Here is a 15,824-nt window from a genome sequence, read left to right as displayed (position 1 = left end):
GAGCTCGAGGCCAATACAGGAACAATACATTATAAGAGCACTCGGCGCCATCTAGCGCCGCTACCGCGAAGCCTAGGAGTGGCCTGCGAAATGCATGGTGCGGCGGTGCGTGGTAACGCTGAGAAACGCGTCAAGGTGTCATTCGGCAACAGGGCTGCTCTCTCGCGCTTCTTTATGGACGCGCTGCGCCATCTAGTGGCAATGCCGAGAAGCCCGCGCGTCACCTCTGAGACGAGAATCTTGTCGCGCCGCTGTCTGCGAACTCTGAGTATTTTTATTTTTGGCCGTCCCCTCAAATTGCGTATGACTTTATTCATTACGTCTCGAAAATTAGTGGAAATATACGTAAGCAGCATGCTCTTGCAGTTCCCACAAACAGGGTTCACGAAGCGTCGAAAGCGTTTCAAAAGTGACGTAGCCTGCTCTTACTCGTTTAGGAAAATACCTACGTGGTTGGCGTATATATGCATTTTGTATACTGCAGTTGTTTTCGTGAAGTAATGCTTCATGAAATAAAATATATCGCGGGCACAGTGGCCGAAAATCAGTCATCCGGACTTTACGGTATTCGGTTAGGATTTTGAAAAACAGTATTGCAGTCTTATGCATGTCCTTTTGTGACGTGCTTAACCATGCAATAAGCGTTATTTCTTACCCACATTTACTGAAAGTCCCAAAAACGGCCCTTGTGTAAAACACTGGTTAACCGAACCATCCGAGTAGCAATAGACCAATTTCTGCTTGTAGGAAGTTAACACAATACGGGAAACTTTGTTGTACTGCAGCTCAATTCATTTCTTGTGAACAATAGGATTATCTGCCCGCAGCAGCATGACTTTGTCGCAAGTATATTTACGTGAACCGCAGTTTTAACACTTCAGCTGTCCATTAAGTGCGCTACACGCAGAACATTGCCGTGACAATCTTTCTAGCTAAAATAAAGGCGTTAGATACAATCTCTCACGCCGTACTGTTAAAAAAAACGAAACATTTTTGGGTTGTCGGAAACGAGCTTCCATTCATCCATAGCTATCTTAACAAAACAAGCATTAATTAATAAACGTCAATCCGCTTTTACCGATGACATATTCAAGGTACCACAAGCTCCGTTTCAGGGCCTCTGCTTTTTTCACAATACATATACGGTTTACCGCACGCACTTATGTTGTAAAAAGCCTTAATGTATGCAGATGACACAGCCTTAGTTTAATCAGCCGACTCATTCTCTTCATTGCAAGACATATCTGGGGAAATGCTATTGGTTGGTAAGTGGTTTTCAGAAAATAGGGTGGCACGAAATACTGATAAAATAAATGTATCATATTTCGCTCCCACCTAAAAATACAAGATATAATGCCTTTAATACGGCTCTTGAGGACCGAAATCTGGATCGTGTTGACACATCAATATTTTGTCCTGGGCTCGAATCCCGGCCGCAGCGGCCGCACTTCCATGGTGGTAAAGTGCACAAAAAAAAAAGGAAGACACGCCCGTGCTTCGTTCAGTGGGGGCAGGTTAAAGATCCTCTGGTGGTCAAAATTAATCCCCAGTCGGCCACTACGGACGGCTTATAATCAAATCGTGGTCTTGGCAAATAAGACGCCAGAATTCATTCATTCATTCGTTCGCATTAAGAGGAAGCTTTAGCTCGGGTCAAACTCCGACGCGGCCTATTCAAATACATGTAAAATGCAAAAACATTTTTCTGAGACAACCCCTTGACCGATTTTAATGAAGTTTGTTGCATTTGAGAGAGAAAGCTAAATTATAGTGACAGTCGGAAGCGGAATTTCGATTTATGGCTTGAATTTAGTTGAAAAGATTTTCAAATATTCGACCGTTTGAAAAAAGTAGAAGCTCGAAGTTTACAAATTCATAGCTCTGCACCAAGGACACATATCGCGGTTCTGTATATGGCATCCAGTAGATCATTCAAAGCGGACAATTTCTATATGTCATTTTATACGTGAATTTGTTACGTTGGTTACAAGGGTTCTGCAAGAGCTGTATTACCATATTAAATTTTTTTATATTCATGTGTAACATATTAATTTTGTCCGCTTTAGATGTACTATTTGATGTAATTCACCGAATTGTATTGTCATTTCTCGTTGTTGAGTTAGAGAGTTGTTAACCTAATAGTTTGGTTTTTTTAATTTTCAATTTTTGCAAATCTTTAATAAAAGATTGACGACCTAACTCAAAAATTCGAAACCAACAGTAACTAGATTTTAAGTTTTTCATTTAAATGCAACAAACCTCGTCAAGTTCGATGCAGTGGTTGCCGAGAAAAATCAATTCTCCTTTTACATGTATTTAGATAGGAGCACCCGAACTAAAGCTTCCTCTTAATATTTAGGGGTTTCTTCAGACTGCCACTTGCTTTGGAGAGCACATCTTTCACGATGACAAATAAACGATGTCTATGAAACCAGCTTTCAACTGTTATACCCAGGCACGTGCCCGGCTATATTTTCCTCCTGCTCTACTTTGTTGCTTATATTTTTCGCTATTTCATTGGTCTCTGGGTTATTGTTGTGCAATATGGGCCCTAATGTATAAAACTTGCTTAAGGCCTTTGCTGCAGTTGCAAAAGCGCGCTCAAGAATAATATTTTCTTTTGTTCATCGCCATAGCAGCATTCTGTTTAATGACGTTCGTATCCATTCTTTTACGACCTTAAAAGTTATAAGATCGCTGCTTTAGTCCACAAAATACTCAACACAAACTTCCACTTACCAAACACCATATTTAACTTCCCGCGGAAAGCCAGGAAAGCAAGTTTATTCTTCCTTATTGCAGAAATGTCTACGTGTGAACGTACAGTGAATTAGAGTTCTTTGGAGCTACAAGTTGCATTGATTAATTGACGCGTATAATCACCCCCAAAGAAGTCGTTCTCGAGAGAAGACTCTGTGAAATGGCGCCAATGTCAGACAAACACATATCAGGCACATAACCGCCTCCTTGACGCCACGCACCCCGCCCTTTACGCGCATAAGTGCCCTCAATGTGGCGACTAGACCTCCCTCTCTGCCACACTATATGGGAATGTTTCGACGTCCTAACAACACTCTCTATTCACCTACCCCACCAATGAACAGTGGGAGGCTGTGCTGTCCAGCTTGGACCCGAAGCAGCAGCTAGTTTACCGCGCCCGAGAGGCAGCGAACGCCGCAGGAGCCCTGGACTTAAGGCCCCTTGCAGGCGCAAGCAAGAAGAATAAACGGCTTTTCTTTCTGTTTTATTTCTGTTAATTTTCAATAAATTTATTTATTCCGTCTCCCCCTCCTTCTCCGGAAAGGTTTTCCTTTTGAGTTGACCGCAGAGCGTGACTCCTGATTTCGCCAGTCAATATTTCTCAAGTTCCGCAGCACATTCTTCGCCACATCGATCCCTCAGCACAAACAGAGGTTCACACCGATTCGAGTGGCATTGGCATAGGCGCTGTATACTTGTTTAGCGCATCGGCAAAAGTGAGCACGCGACCTCGTACACTGGCTACTCCTTGTGTCGTTCCGAGCGCAATTGTACAGTGGCCAAGCAAGAGGGCCTGGCAGTTATTTTCGAGGTGCCACTGTCCTTTTTTTTTTCCTACGTCTACAGGCACCCCTTCAAGTGGTCACATATCATCATTCACTATGCTGGCTCGTGAATCTTCGGGATCCTTCTGGTCGACTTGCGGCGTTGGGCCCTCCGCATACAGGAGTACGATTTTGTTGTTTGCTACAAGAGTGGCCTACGGCGCCCTGGCACTGTTTACCTGTCTCCCTTGCCACTTCCAACAGCTGAATGCGACGCTGATAACTTCGATCAAAAAATTGGAGGACGCTTAAGCCTCGCCTTCAAGAGTGGAACGCGACAGCGTTCCCGTCGACCCGCCAAGGGGTGTAAGACAATGCGCTACGGCGCAGCGATCACTTACGAGGCGCCCCGCATCGGACTTTGCACCCACCAAACTCGCGGTGAGCGCCGAGCAACGCAGCGTTCGGCGCGGCAACGAAACGTGCGCCTGAGCAAGCGGAACGAACCAAAGAACTCGGTGTGTCGGAGGGGGAAACGATGTGCGCCAGCCAAACGTCGTGATCGGCACGGGCAGAGAGATAGATAGATAGTGATCTAACGAAAAGAAGGACGCTTGATTCTGCAACCCGTGAGGGAGCACGGCGAAGCGTCGTCAGGGGAGAGCACGGAGGAAGGAAACTAAGGAGAGGCCCTACCCCCTCCGCGCGCAAGGAGAAAAGTGTGGCGGAAATGACGTAGTAGGTTCTCATTATTTTTTTTTGCTGTATGGCCACGTTTTTTGGGCCACAATTGCGGCGTTGTTATGGTTTTGAGCGCTCACACGTGTTGCTCTGGTAGGTTTCATGCCGTGGCAAAGGCGCTGTGTGGGCGGGTTTGCGTTAGTCACCGTGTCTTGTTGAGCTGTGTTACCTGCACCGTGCTCTGCCGGATGTTGCTGTGGCCATGTGGGACAGGAGGAACTAAAGCTCGTGAAATGAACGCGCATATGTAACGCTGTACGCAATGTACCGCGCCACGGCACTGACAACGGACGAAGGAATATCCGCGGGAAATTTTGCCTCCACTTCATCGGAATCATGCTAACCTGCCATCGCAGACTGAAACCAATGGGTTTCACAATCTGTACAGTGAATGCGTTGCAGTTCAGTTATTCTTCCTTTTGACAGCGCATGTTGCATTTGCGGCACGAACGGTGTCACCGGGAAACCTGATAATGAAGAATCACGCGCATATTAGATGATAACTTATACTGTGCGAATAAAATATTTCACTGTTACACTATAACTGTAGAATTATTATCGCTATGTGAATGCGTGTATCATAAATCCCAGTATTTCCTCCGATAAAACACCAACCACATAAGGAAATTTACTTACACGTGAAAAGACATGGGCGGTCCACTTTTCGGCGTGCGCGACTTGCATCCTGGCACACAACTAGGCATTGGATGAGCGGATACCTAGGCAAGCGTCCGCACAACTCGTGCGCGGAACAAAAACTGAATAAACGGTGCCTTTCGCGCATCGTTCGCTGGCAAAGAAACGCAGAAAAAGCAGTCATAGCCAGTCGACTCTTCATCCGGGACGGCTGCTTTGACTTATTAAGGAACGAATCCTCCCTACCACAAGCTTATCTCATCTGTGCGTGCGAGAAGCGCAGGGAAGTGAAGATTAGCGGATGCGCTGCAAGAATATGCAAGGCTCCACAGAACGTACACCTGCGAACACGTCGAACGGCTAGCTATTCCGTGCTCCCACGTAGGCCAGGTCCACGCGCGTATTGTTCGGCACCGTGCGCCGGCCAGTCGACTCTTCATCTGGGAAGATGGGAAAGAAGTGGCTGCTTCGACTTATTAAGGAAATAATCCTCCCTACAGCAGGCGTACCTTATATGTGCGCGCGCGAAGCGCAGGGAAGGTCAGCGGATGCGCCGCAAGAGTGAGGAAGGCTCCACAGAGCGTACCTGCGAACACAGTAAACGGCTGTTCCATGGTCGCAGGTAGGCCGGTTCCACGCTGCATTGTGCGCCGGCTATCGCAAAACTTTGGTTCCGTGACGCTTCACTTACCGTGCGAAGAAGGCACCTCAAGCCGCAGTCAATGAACCTAAACGCGGAGTCAGAAATGCCTTTCTGCCTCGTCGCCGGCGCGCTGTCGAAGTGATGCGCGGCCACCCGAAGTTTGTTCAATAAAGCACGACGATTCCTCAAGCGAGAATGTGTTTGTGCTCATAAACTCCAAATGGATCGCAAATGGGTTGGTGTGTCGTACGTGTCTCCAGTGCGTTCTTGCTGTGCAGTGAGAACGCGTACATTTTCTTCGTATCGTCAGACGTCTAGCTCGCAAGACCGTATGAGAGCCCCAGGAAGCCCAAGCAGAGAAAAGCAAGTAGAAGGCAGTCATAAAGGGGACCTTTTTTTAAAAAACACGCAAGAGCTGGGTAGCGGCCGGTACCTGCGGTTAATGAGAACAGTTCAGTTGGTTGGCCTTATATTTAAGGCATGTTTATTTTCATAAAAGCCGGTAAAAGCAGCCGATTCGACCTCACGGTCCAATTTGCGTAGTTCATTATGAACTTCTTTTAACATGGGTTAAAACGCATTGAGACATCGCGATTGTTTAGTATTGCTCCGGAGCGAGCGAGCGCGCTCCGCGCGCGATACCACGTGGTTTCGCGAAAGATGTAAACAAGAGAGGAGGGTGGCCCAAAAGGCGGAGCATCGCCATGAGCAACGCCAACTTCCGGCTTCACTTTTGCTTCACAAAGAGTGACGTCAGGGCCTCTCCTTAGTTTCCTTCCTCCGTGGGGGAGAGGGAGTCCGGGCCGCGACGCACCTCGCACCGGTCCCCGCACAGCCCGAATTAAAATCCCTCAATAATTCCAAAGTACAGACAGGCTTTGATCCAGTCGACGACGCCAGCGATAGGCTGATCAGTGACATGTGACCTTGCTCCGCCCCTTTGCCGCCATGAAAGTTCCTGCGTGCCGGGCGAAGTGCGTGCGTTTCGCCTGTTGTGCTATGCCCATTGCTGCGATAATTTCGTTCTGGGAGGGCCGAATTGCCTTGTTGCTTTGCGTTTGGGTGCCGAAACCGGACGAACGATGGCAATAAGTTATTTTGCATCCCGTGCGGCAACCAGAATCTAACCAGAAGAAAAGTATGCTTACACAGAATTGGACGGAAGGACATTGAACTGCCGGTAACTGCACGGTTATGCGACGCAAGAAACACAGAACGATACACAGGTGCGATAGAAAGTATAGACGTGCATGCGTCGAGCTGTGATAGTATTTCACTCGCGCGCATGAATGTTGATGGCCGAAGTTTGTGGATATTGTTTATTTCAGTTCGTTATGAGCCCGCTGGATAGCTCAGTATGACCTAGGATGCAAAGGACCGAAATGCCTTGTTGCCGCCGCAACTACCACAATGACGGCCGCACATAGCTCATAGTAGTGCCCCGTCAGCTTCGATAAGATTCATGCTACGAATTTTCCCTCTCACCCTCAGTGGGGTCACGGCAGAGTGTCAAAAACCTACACACGGCTTCGCCTACGATATTATTGGCGAGGTATGTACAACTTGGTCCACAAATACGTACGCTCCTGCATTGCCTGCGAACGCCGCAAATGTGCCTCGCATTTCTCCGCCGCACCTCTCCAGCCACTTCCCTGCCCAGCTCAGCCATTCGACCGTGTCGGCATTGATTTATACGGGCCTCTTCCATCTACGGGTGCTGGCAATCGATGGATTGTTGTCGCCGTAGATAATTTGACACGATATGCTGAAATCACCGCCTTGCCTGCCGCATCAGCAAAAGACGTCGCCTCATTCATTCTGAACAACTTTGTTCCCCACCATGGCGCACCTCGTGAACTGCTGTGCGATCGGGGTCGAGTATCCCTCTCGGACGTCCTGCAGACACTTCTATTGGAATGCCAAATTATTCACCGCATACTACTACTGATTATTATCCACAGACCAGTGGCTTAACATAACGATTCAACAGAACTCTTGGTGACATGCTATCAATGTAGGTTGCGTCTGACCACTCCAACTGGGATCTTGTACTTCCATTCGTCACATACGAATATAACACTGCCTTTCAAGGCACTGCCGAATTCTCACCATTTTTTCTGCTTTACGGCCGCCATCCCTCCAGCACCATTGATACGGTTCTCCTGTACCGGCCGGACCCTGCTAAATGCTCGCGTGTTTCTACGGTCGCTTCAGTACGCCTAGAAATGCCGACAACTGGCCTGTTCTTTGAAATCTGCTAAACAGTCCTGCTAAAGAGAGCGTCATGACCTCAGCCCACCCCTCACCCTTTCCCCATCGACTCACTCGTGTGGCTTTGGGTCCAACCTGTTGCTGCCCCTGGCCTTTCGTCCAAACTCCTCCCGAAGTACCACGGGCCCTACCACGTGGTTGCGCAACCATCGCCAGTTAATTACGTGGTCAAACCCGTATCGCCGTCTCCCCATCTGCGTCGTCGAGGGTGAGACTGTGCACATTGACCTGCTGACGCCGTAATACGATCCGCTCACCTCTTCCTAGGTCGCCAGGATGGCTACTCTTCAATTCCGGGGGTGATTGTGACGAAGATCGGCACGCTGAAAAGCACCGATGCCATCGCATGGCTCATGCCCAGTTCGCTCTCTGCCTGCGCCTTACCTGCTGCTTCTGCGTTTGTCGCTGCTGCTCTGCGACCCGAATGAACTCGTTTACAATATATATGTATATATATATACACACACTTCCACCAGCCTATTTTTGTGTCTAGTAGCAGGACGAGGACCTCTCCCAGTGATCTCCAATTACTCTTGTCTTGCGCCAGCTGATTCCAATTTGTGCCTGCAAAATTTCCCAATTTTATCACCCCACCTAGTATTCTGCCATCATCTACTGCACTCTCCTTCCCTTGGCATCTACTCTGTAACACTAATCGTCCACCGTTTATCTGCCTTACGCATTGCATGGCCTGCAAGCTCCATTTTTTTTATCGTAATGCCAGCTAGAATATTGCCTATCCCCGTCTACGCTCTGATCAACTCCGCTTTCTTAACGTTACGCCTAACATCTTTCGTTCCATCGCTGCGTGCGCGGTCTAGTTGCGTAGCTTGTTTCTGAACCTCCAAGTTTCTGTCCCTTATGTTAGCACCGGTAGAATGCTACGATTGTACACTTTTCTTTTAAACAGTGGTAAGCTTCCCCTCATCATTCGGCAATCCCTAGCTGCCTTATGCACTACAACCAATTTTGATCCTGTAAATATCCTTTCTCATTATTTCTCATTTCTCCAACCAATTTTGATTCTGTAAATTTCCTTTCTCAGTAAGAATTTTGCAAATACGTTAAATGGTAAAGCGGGTACCACTGTCCCTAGTTCATCAGTTGGCGAGAAAACAGTGCTTGATCATTATGAGAAGGCTCGTTGCCTGAATTCCTATTTTAAAAGTGTTTTTTTCTGAGACGTACACTGGTGAACTGCCTGAAATACAAGAAATAGTCTACGAGAATACGCCTATGGTTACTGTCACATATAACGGTGTTCTCAAGCTTATTTCCAACCTGAACAACAAATCGGCTGGCGGTCCTGAAGGCATTCCGTCCCAGGCATTAAAATCCTGCTCGCAAGAAATTGCGCATTTTTAGTAGCTCTGTTTAATAAATCATTAAATACCATTTCATTACCAACAGTGTGGAAGGTAGCCCACGTTGTTCCTATTCATAAAAACGGTCCCAAAAGTGTACTGGGAAACTACAGGCATATTTCTCTAACATGTGTATATTGCAAAACAATAGAACACATTATATACAGTGCTGTGATGAAACACGTTCAAAGCAATAATTTCTTTTCGAATGTTCAACATGGATTCAGGCCTGGTTTCTCATGTACGACTCAACTGGTAGAGTTCTCCCAAGATCTCTTTTACTCTTTTGACCTTGGATTTCAGGTAGACTGCATATTTTTGGATTTCCGGAAAACTTTTGACTCCGTTTCTTATGCATTGCTTTTACATAAACTATCTTGTCTCGGTACACACCCTGCAATAGTAGATTGGATTATAAATTACTTGTCTGGGAGAACACAGCATGTTTTAATAAACGGCACTAAATCAACACCTGTCACCGTAACCTCTGGCGTGCCCTAAGGGTCTGTCTTGGGGCCTTTGTAATTTTTAGTCTTTCTAAATGACATTGTCCACAATCTAGAATGCAAAGTGAGTTTATATGCTGATGATTGTGCCATATACAGGAATGTAGAAGATGATTGTGATGTTAGTAGTTTGCAGAATGATCTAAACAAAATTCATGATGGGTGCATTAAGTGGGGCCTTTCTTTGAACAGTGCTAAATGTCAACTTGTGTCATTCACCTGTAAACGCTTTCCTGTGAGATCATTGTATAAATTGGACGGACTACTTCTTGAAAACGTCCAACACTACAAATACCTCAGGGTCTATTTTTCAGATCATTAAATATGGAACAGACATATTGAATATTAAAGCTTAAAATAATATCGTATGCTAAACCTTGTTAGACGTAATTTTTATAAAGCCCACTAGAAAATAAAAGGACTGCTTTACATAATAAATGTTCGTCCGGTGCTCGAATGCGCTTGCCAGGTATGGGACCCTCAAAGCTCCAAACTTATACAACAGCTTGAACGCGTCCAAAACAGCACTGCAAGATTTGTTTGTGGTAATTATAACTTCCGTACCAGTATTACATTAGTTAAAGGGGACCTTGGTTGGAAAACACTAGCACATCGCCGATTAACTGCAAAATTAGAACTTTTTTTTCCGAATTTACTCTGACCTCACAGGAATAAATAAGAACTTGTACATTTTCCCTACCCACTTCATCTCTAAATGATGTGATCACGAGCTCAAATTTGTTGAAATGCGCTGTCGTACTGATGTCTACCGTAATTCATTTTTTCCGCTTGCATCTGCACGCTGGAATAGGCTTCCCAAGAGAATTGGTGAATGTAAAACGTGTTCAGAATTTCTGTCTTTATTGTCATGCAGTCTGCCGTAGTATATTCTCATCCCGTTTTCTTTATATCATTTGGCTGGCAGTGCGCTTGATGCGATAGCGTACCCTTTCCATTTCTGTGCTGCAATTTAGCACCGCTGTTCACTGAAGACCGTTTTGACGTCGAGATGACTCATCAATGTTACGTATTTTGTTACTTATACCACCTGTGCTTTGCTGTTCTAAGTTTTTGTCACATGTTCATTTTCTTTCAATTGTCCCCCCTGCAATAATGCCCTTGTGGTGCTGCCGGCACTTGTATAAATAAATAAATGTATAAATAACTAAATCAAAATCCCCTGTGAGTAACTGTCCAACATAAACGTGCTACTCTACAAACTCTAGATGCTGACTGGAGATCATGAATTCTCGTTTCCTTGCGAGGCTATTGAATACTACTTTTGCCTGCTGCATAATAATCTTCACTCTTCTGTTACGCTTTCTCGTTTATGGTCCTCAATCATTTGTTGCAATTCCTCCCCAGTGTTGCTGGACAGGAGAATGTGTCAGCAGAAGTCATAGCGCTGGACTGACACTGGCATGAAAGGCGACAGGACGAGCGCACGCCCTGTCGTCTTCCCTGTCTGTCAATCAAGCGCTATGCCTTCAATTCATGCAACGAACCTCCTAGCCGAAAAATCTGCACTCCAGTAGAATGTGATCTACAAAGCGAAGGTTGGGGAGACATTCACCGTTTATCCTCATTTCAAAGCCTCCCCAGTCTAATAGCGTGAATACTTCTGCTAAACATGCAGCGTATACATTACAGAGATTGCGTCTCGTTGCGTGACGCCTTTCTAGGTAAATAACTTCCTAGTTTTTCTTCTGGAGAACCAATGTAGCTGTGGAATATTTGTATACATTTCCGAAGATATTCACGTATGCCTCCTTTAGTCCGTGATTACGCAGTGCCTCCATGACTGCCGGTATCTCTACTGCATGAGCGCTAGTGCACTTGTCTTTCTGGGCGGTCGCCAATAATTAAAAAAATGTTAAAATATCGCGTTTTAATTGCTAAAACGACAATCTGTTTATGAGGCATGCCGTAGTGATGGACTCCGGTTTAACTTCGGCCACGTTAGGTTATTTAACTTGCTCCCAATGCACAAATACTTTGTTTAGCGCAAAACGACAGGCACAAGAAAGACGACCAGGACAAGGCGCTACCAGAACAGCAGGATCAGGAGATGACACAGACACACAAGTATCAGGGCCCACAGTAGAAGAAATATAGTTCAGCAAAATGCGTTGGCGGGCTAGTTGGTGCGAATCCATGAATACTTTGTTTAGCGCAAAACGACAGGCACAAGAAAGACGACCAGGACAAGGCGCTTTCTTCTACTGTGGGCCCTGATATTTGTGTGTCTGTGTCATCTCCTGATCCTGCTGTTCTGGTAGCGCCTAGTCCTGGTCGTCTTTCTTGTGCCTGTCGTTTTGCGCTAAACAAAGTATTCATGGATTCGCACCAACTAGCCCGCCAACGCATTGTGCTGAATGAACTCCCAATGCACGTTACACGGGTGTTTTTTGCATTTCGCCCTCGTCAAAATGCGACCGCTGTGGGCGAAATATGATCCCCCGACCTCGTGCTTTACAGCGCAACAGCATAGCCTCTAGGCCAGAAGGTGTTGTCGATCTTCCCCCGTCTTGTTTCAGAGCGTAGCTTGCAGGCGCCCGTGTAGTAAAGCACCGTATAGTAAAGCACTAAACCTTTGTATCTTACACTTGATACTGGAGTTGTTTGTGTTAACACCGGTAGCAGAAAAGTCAAATGCAACAAAAGTTTTATTGTCACTAGTCCTTATATATAGAATATTTTCTCCCATAGCATCCACGGCCTCTTTATCAGCCTATAGCTGACCTTCGAGTGCTTGACGTGCGGATAGCCTTTGTCCCTGCTCGAGCCATACAAGCCGTTCTGAGAGTCGCAAACTGCCTGGTACTGTGTTTCGTCAACCGACGAGGAAAGGCAGTTTGTTTCAGATAGCTTTATGCACTTTCTTGGTTCTGGTTGTCCAGTTTGATGCAGCAGGTTCACTTTTTTGTGCGTGATAAACACCGTTATTCTTTTTTCGTAGGCTCAACCTAGTTCTAATACAGGCACATTCCAAAATTATATTTTCGGTTTACAGTAAACTTGCGGCTCACATTACGGTTCGGGTCAGCTGCTTTTTTTGGTCCAGATACAGGTTTCGTTCTGCGTCCTGGTTCTAAGCCGCAAATATGAAGTTAAAGGGATACGGACACAAAAATTGGTCGGTGGTTTTCTGCGTCAGAACAAAAGTTGAACTGTTAAAAATGACGAATACAACAAGCTGCTTAGAAAATCAACCTTGTAACCTTCCTCAGAGGTAATGAAGCATTAGATCTAAAGCGTTATTCAAATCGGTCATGGTAATCTCGTTAATTTCATTTAGAAATAAAAGCCTTTATGGCGCTTGCAAGTATACCATAATGGGCATCTTCAACAGAAGGCATACAAAATGTTAACTAAAACAAACAATAATGACAAAGTTCCGCGATTGAAGAAAAGGTAATAATAACCATCGTCCAAGACATGCCTATACCTCAAAAAAATTTATTGACCCGTATCCTTTCATCATAACCTCACGCAAAATGAAAAATATTGTGGTTTCCAGAAAAAAAAAACAGCAGACAATATTTTGCGTTTTGAGGACGTCGTAAACATTTCGAAGTAGTATACGTGGAATAAGTCGGCAGATCCAACTGATATGCTGAAATCTGTGGGTCAAGTGAAGGTCTGTTGAATTGTTTAAAATAAATACATGCAGGTTAGAGCCACGATGATTGATGCAATAATATTGTATTCACAACTGCGTGCACAAAACCTTTCACGGTCTGTTTCCATTAGAAAAGATATATGCTGTTTGGCTCGGCAGGAACTGTTCGTGTTCTACACGGCGTTGGGGGCATAGAAAATACATGCCTTCTTTGAGAATGCAGTTCAGTTTAATATATGCTTCGCTGAAAACAACCATGTGCCGAATTTGGTCTTTCCCGAAGAAAGAAGACCGTGTATGCAAAGTGTCTCCCACATATGCTAGGACCAAAAAAAAAAATTCAAAATTACTCTTTGGTGTTATCAGTGAATGAATGCAACGCCCTACCCCAAGATATTGTAACAATCACTGACCCGTCTACCTTCGAACCAATCTGCCCTGCAAACATTATTAAATCTATAAAATGTTCAGCTGCCACTCCTTGCCTCGCCTGTTATATATATATATATATATATATATATATATATATATATATATATATATATATATATATATATATACATGCAATTGGGCATTTTTCTAGCACCCACCTGCCGCGTGTGCCTTGTGGAAACGTGCCATGTATAGCAAATATGATATGTACCCTGTACTCTCACCCTAATTTCTTTTCGTTCTTTGTCTTTTGCTTCCAAACTATCTTTTACCGAAATCTGTGCTTGAATGTTGTCTTCAGTCGTTTTTATTGCGTTGACATACCATGTGTGACTTGTATCCCGTCCTATGTAATGCCTTTCGGGGCCTTTTGGATATTCAAAATAAATAAATAAACGGTCGGCTGGCGTGAATGGGTCTGCTATCATAGGCCATATCATATTGTTATTGTATGATATTAGTTATTGCGCAAAAAAGAAAACAAATTATTGGGTGCTTTTGCAACGAGTTTGTTAATTGTTATATTTTAAATATTTTTCAATACAGGCCCCAGCGTTACCCGGAAGGCGGCGTTCCTCATGCGCTTTTTTGTAGGAGACGACAAAGACGACAACGAAGAGAACTCGCGGCCCCGTCGACCTGCCCGTCTAAGTGAATCCTGGTATTCCTTTTCGGGAAAGGCTGCCTCCACGCATGTCCGGGGCTGCGACGTACTTGGTGGAAGCGAGCAAAGGCAGGATGTCCGCCGTGCAGACCCGGTTCCTCGAGTGGCGTCGCGAAGCTCGATCTTATCGACACGAGATATGTCGGCACGATCCTCGTGAGGCTTCAGTCACTGCGCCACATGGACGGCTGTTGCGAGCCGCCGACCGAGTCCACGACGGTGGGCGTCCCAGGTCGGCGGCAGCTCGGCACTGCACTCCACAACGAAGGAAGTCACAGCCGGTGCACAGGAGCGTCACAAGGTGGCCGGCGCTGACCAGCCTGCTGCAGCGTCGTGCATCGGCTCGTGCAGGGGCCCCACCTGAGCTGTCGGCGCCATCACAGCGTCGTCAGTGGCGCATGTGCGAGTGCGGCCGCAACGGTGACGTCACTGAGACCGAGAGCCTTCGTGTGGGCTCCCGCTGTTTTGTGGTGCCGACAACGCCCATGGTGAAAGCGCACCTTGGTGGCATTCCTCGTGTCTGCAAGCCGCCTGCGTGCGATCACGTTTTGCCGGAGGATACCTCGGCTTGATCCTGCGGACTGCACCCGCGCCGCCCGACTGCACGGTTTCCTGGCTGCGTGCATCCTGCATATGGTGCAATTTTACGGTGTTTACGCCACTCTGCAGGAGCGTACGACGCCTGGATTTTATTAAGCGCTTCCAGTTGATTGACATTATTTCGCTTTATTATTGTTACCTTCAAAATGCATTTGTTGATGTAAATATAAAGTCTTAAACCACGCAATTATGTGTCTAAAGTGTGTCAGCATTGTTCCGCGCTCCGGCCCACTTCGAAATTTTTATGATTAAGAAGATAAGAAAGAAAAAGGGTTTGGTGGACACGATCGTGCATACTAATGACATTGTCAAAAGTCTGCGCTCTAGCGCATGACTAGGTGTACGAATACTGAGTGCAGCAGCTGCTTTTATGATATAACGACGTAGCGAAGATGAATTAGTCGGAACTTTTAGATAAAGAGTTAATAAATAACCTAACCCAGTATTGCACGAACTTGTGCTCGACGAGTACAGCAATGCGCTATAACTAAAGCCCCGTGCGCAGTCGGTTGTCAACGAATCTTGTCCCTCTGCTCAACTCATTCGAGGAGGAAAAACATCTTGCAGCCAGCGTTTGATGTATGTCCCAGGGTACTATAGTGTGTACTGGAATTCTCGTGCACTCTATAGACTAGATTGCCACCTCCATTTTTTTTACGTGCATGCCTTGGCGTATGTGCTCAAATACGTTGCATAGGCCTGGTGCAGAACACTTGAAGGTGCTTTCTCTTGTTCGGCGAAATCGCTACATGATGGTCGCTGAAATAGGTCTTCGAGAAACCACTACTTAGACTTTGGCTGTAGCAATAACTATGCAAAGA

The sequence above is a fragment of the Dermacentor variabilis genome, unplaced genomic scaffold (genome assembly GCF_050947875.1).
Source record: "Dermacentor variabilis isolate Ectoservices unplaced genomic scaffold, ASM5094787v1 scaffold_13, whole genome shotgun sequence".
Classification (NCBI taxonomy): domain Eukaryota; kingdom Metazoa; phylum Arthropoda; class Arachnida; order Ixodida; family Ixodidae; genus Dermacentor; species Dermacentor variabilis.
The sequence above is the reverse complement of the archived record's forward strand: the minus strand, read 5'-3'. Positions refer to the sequence as shown.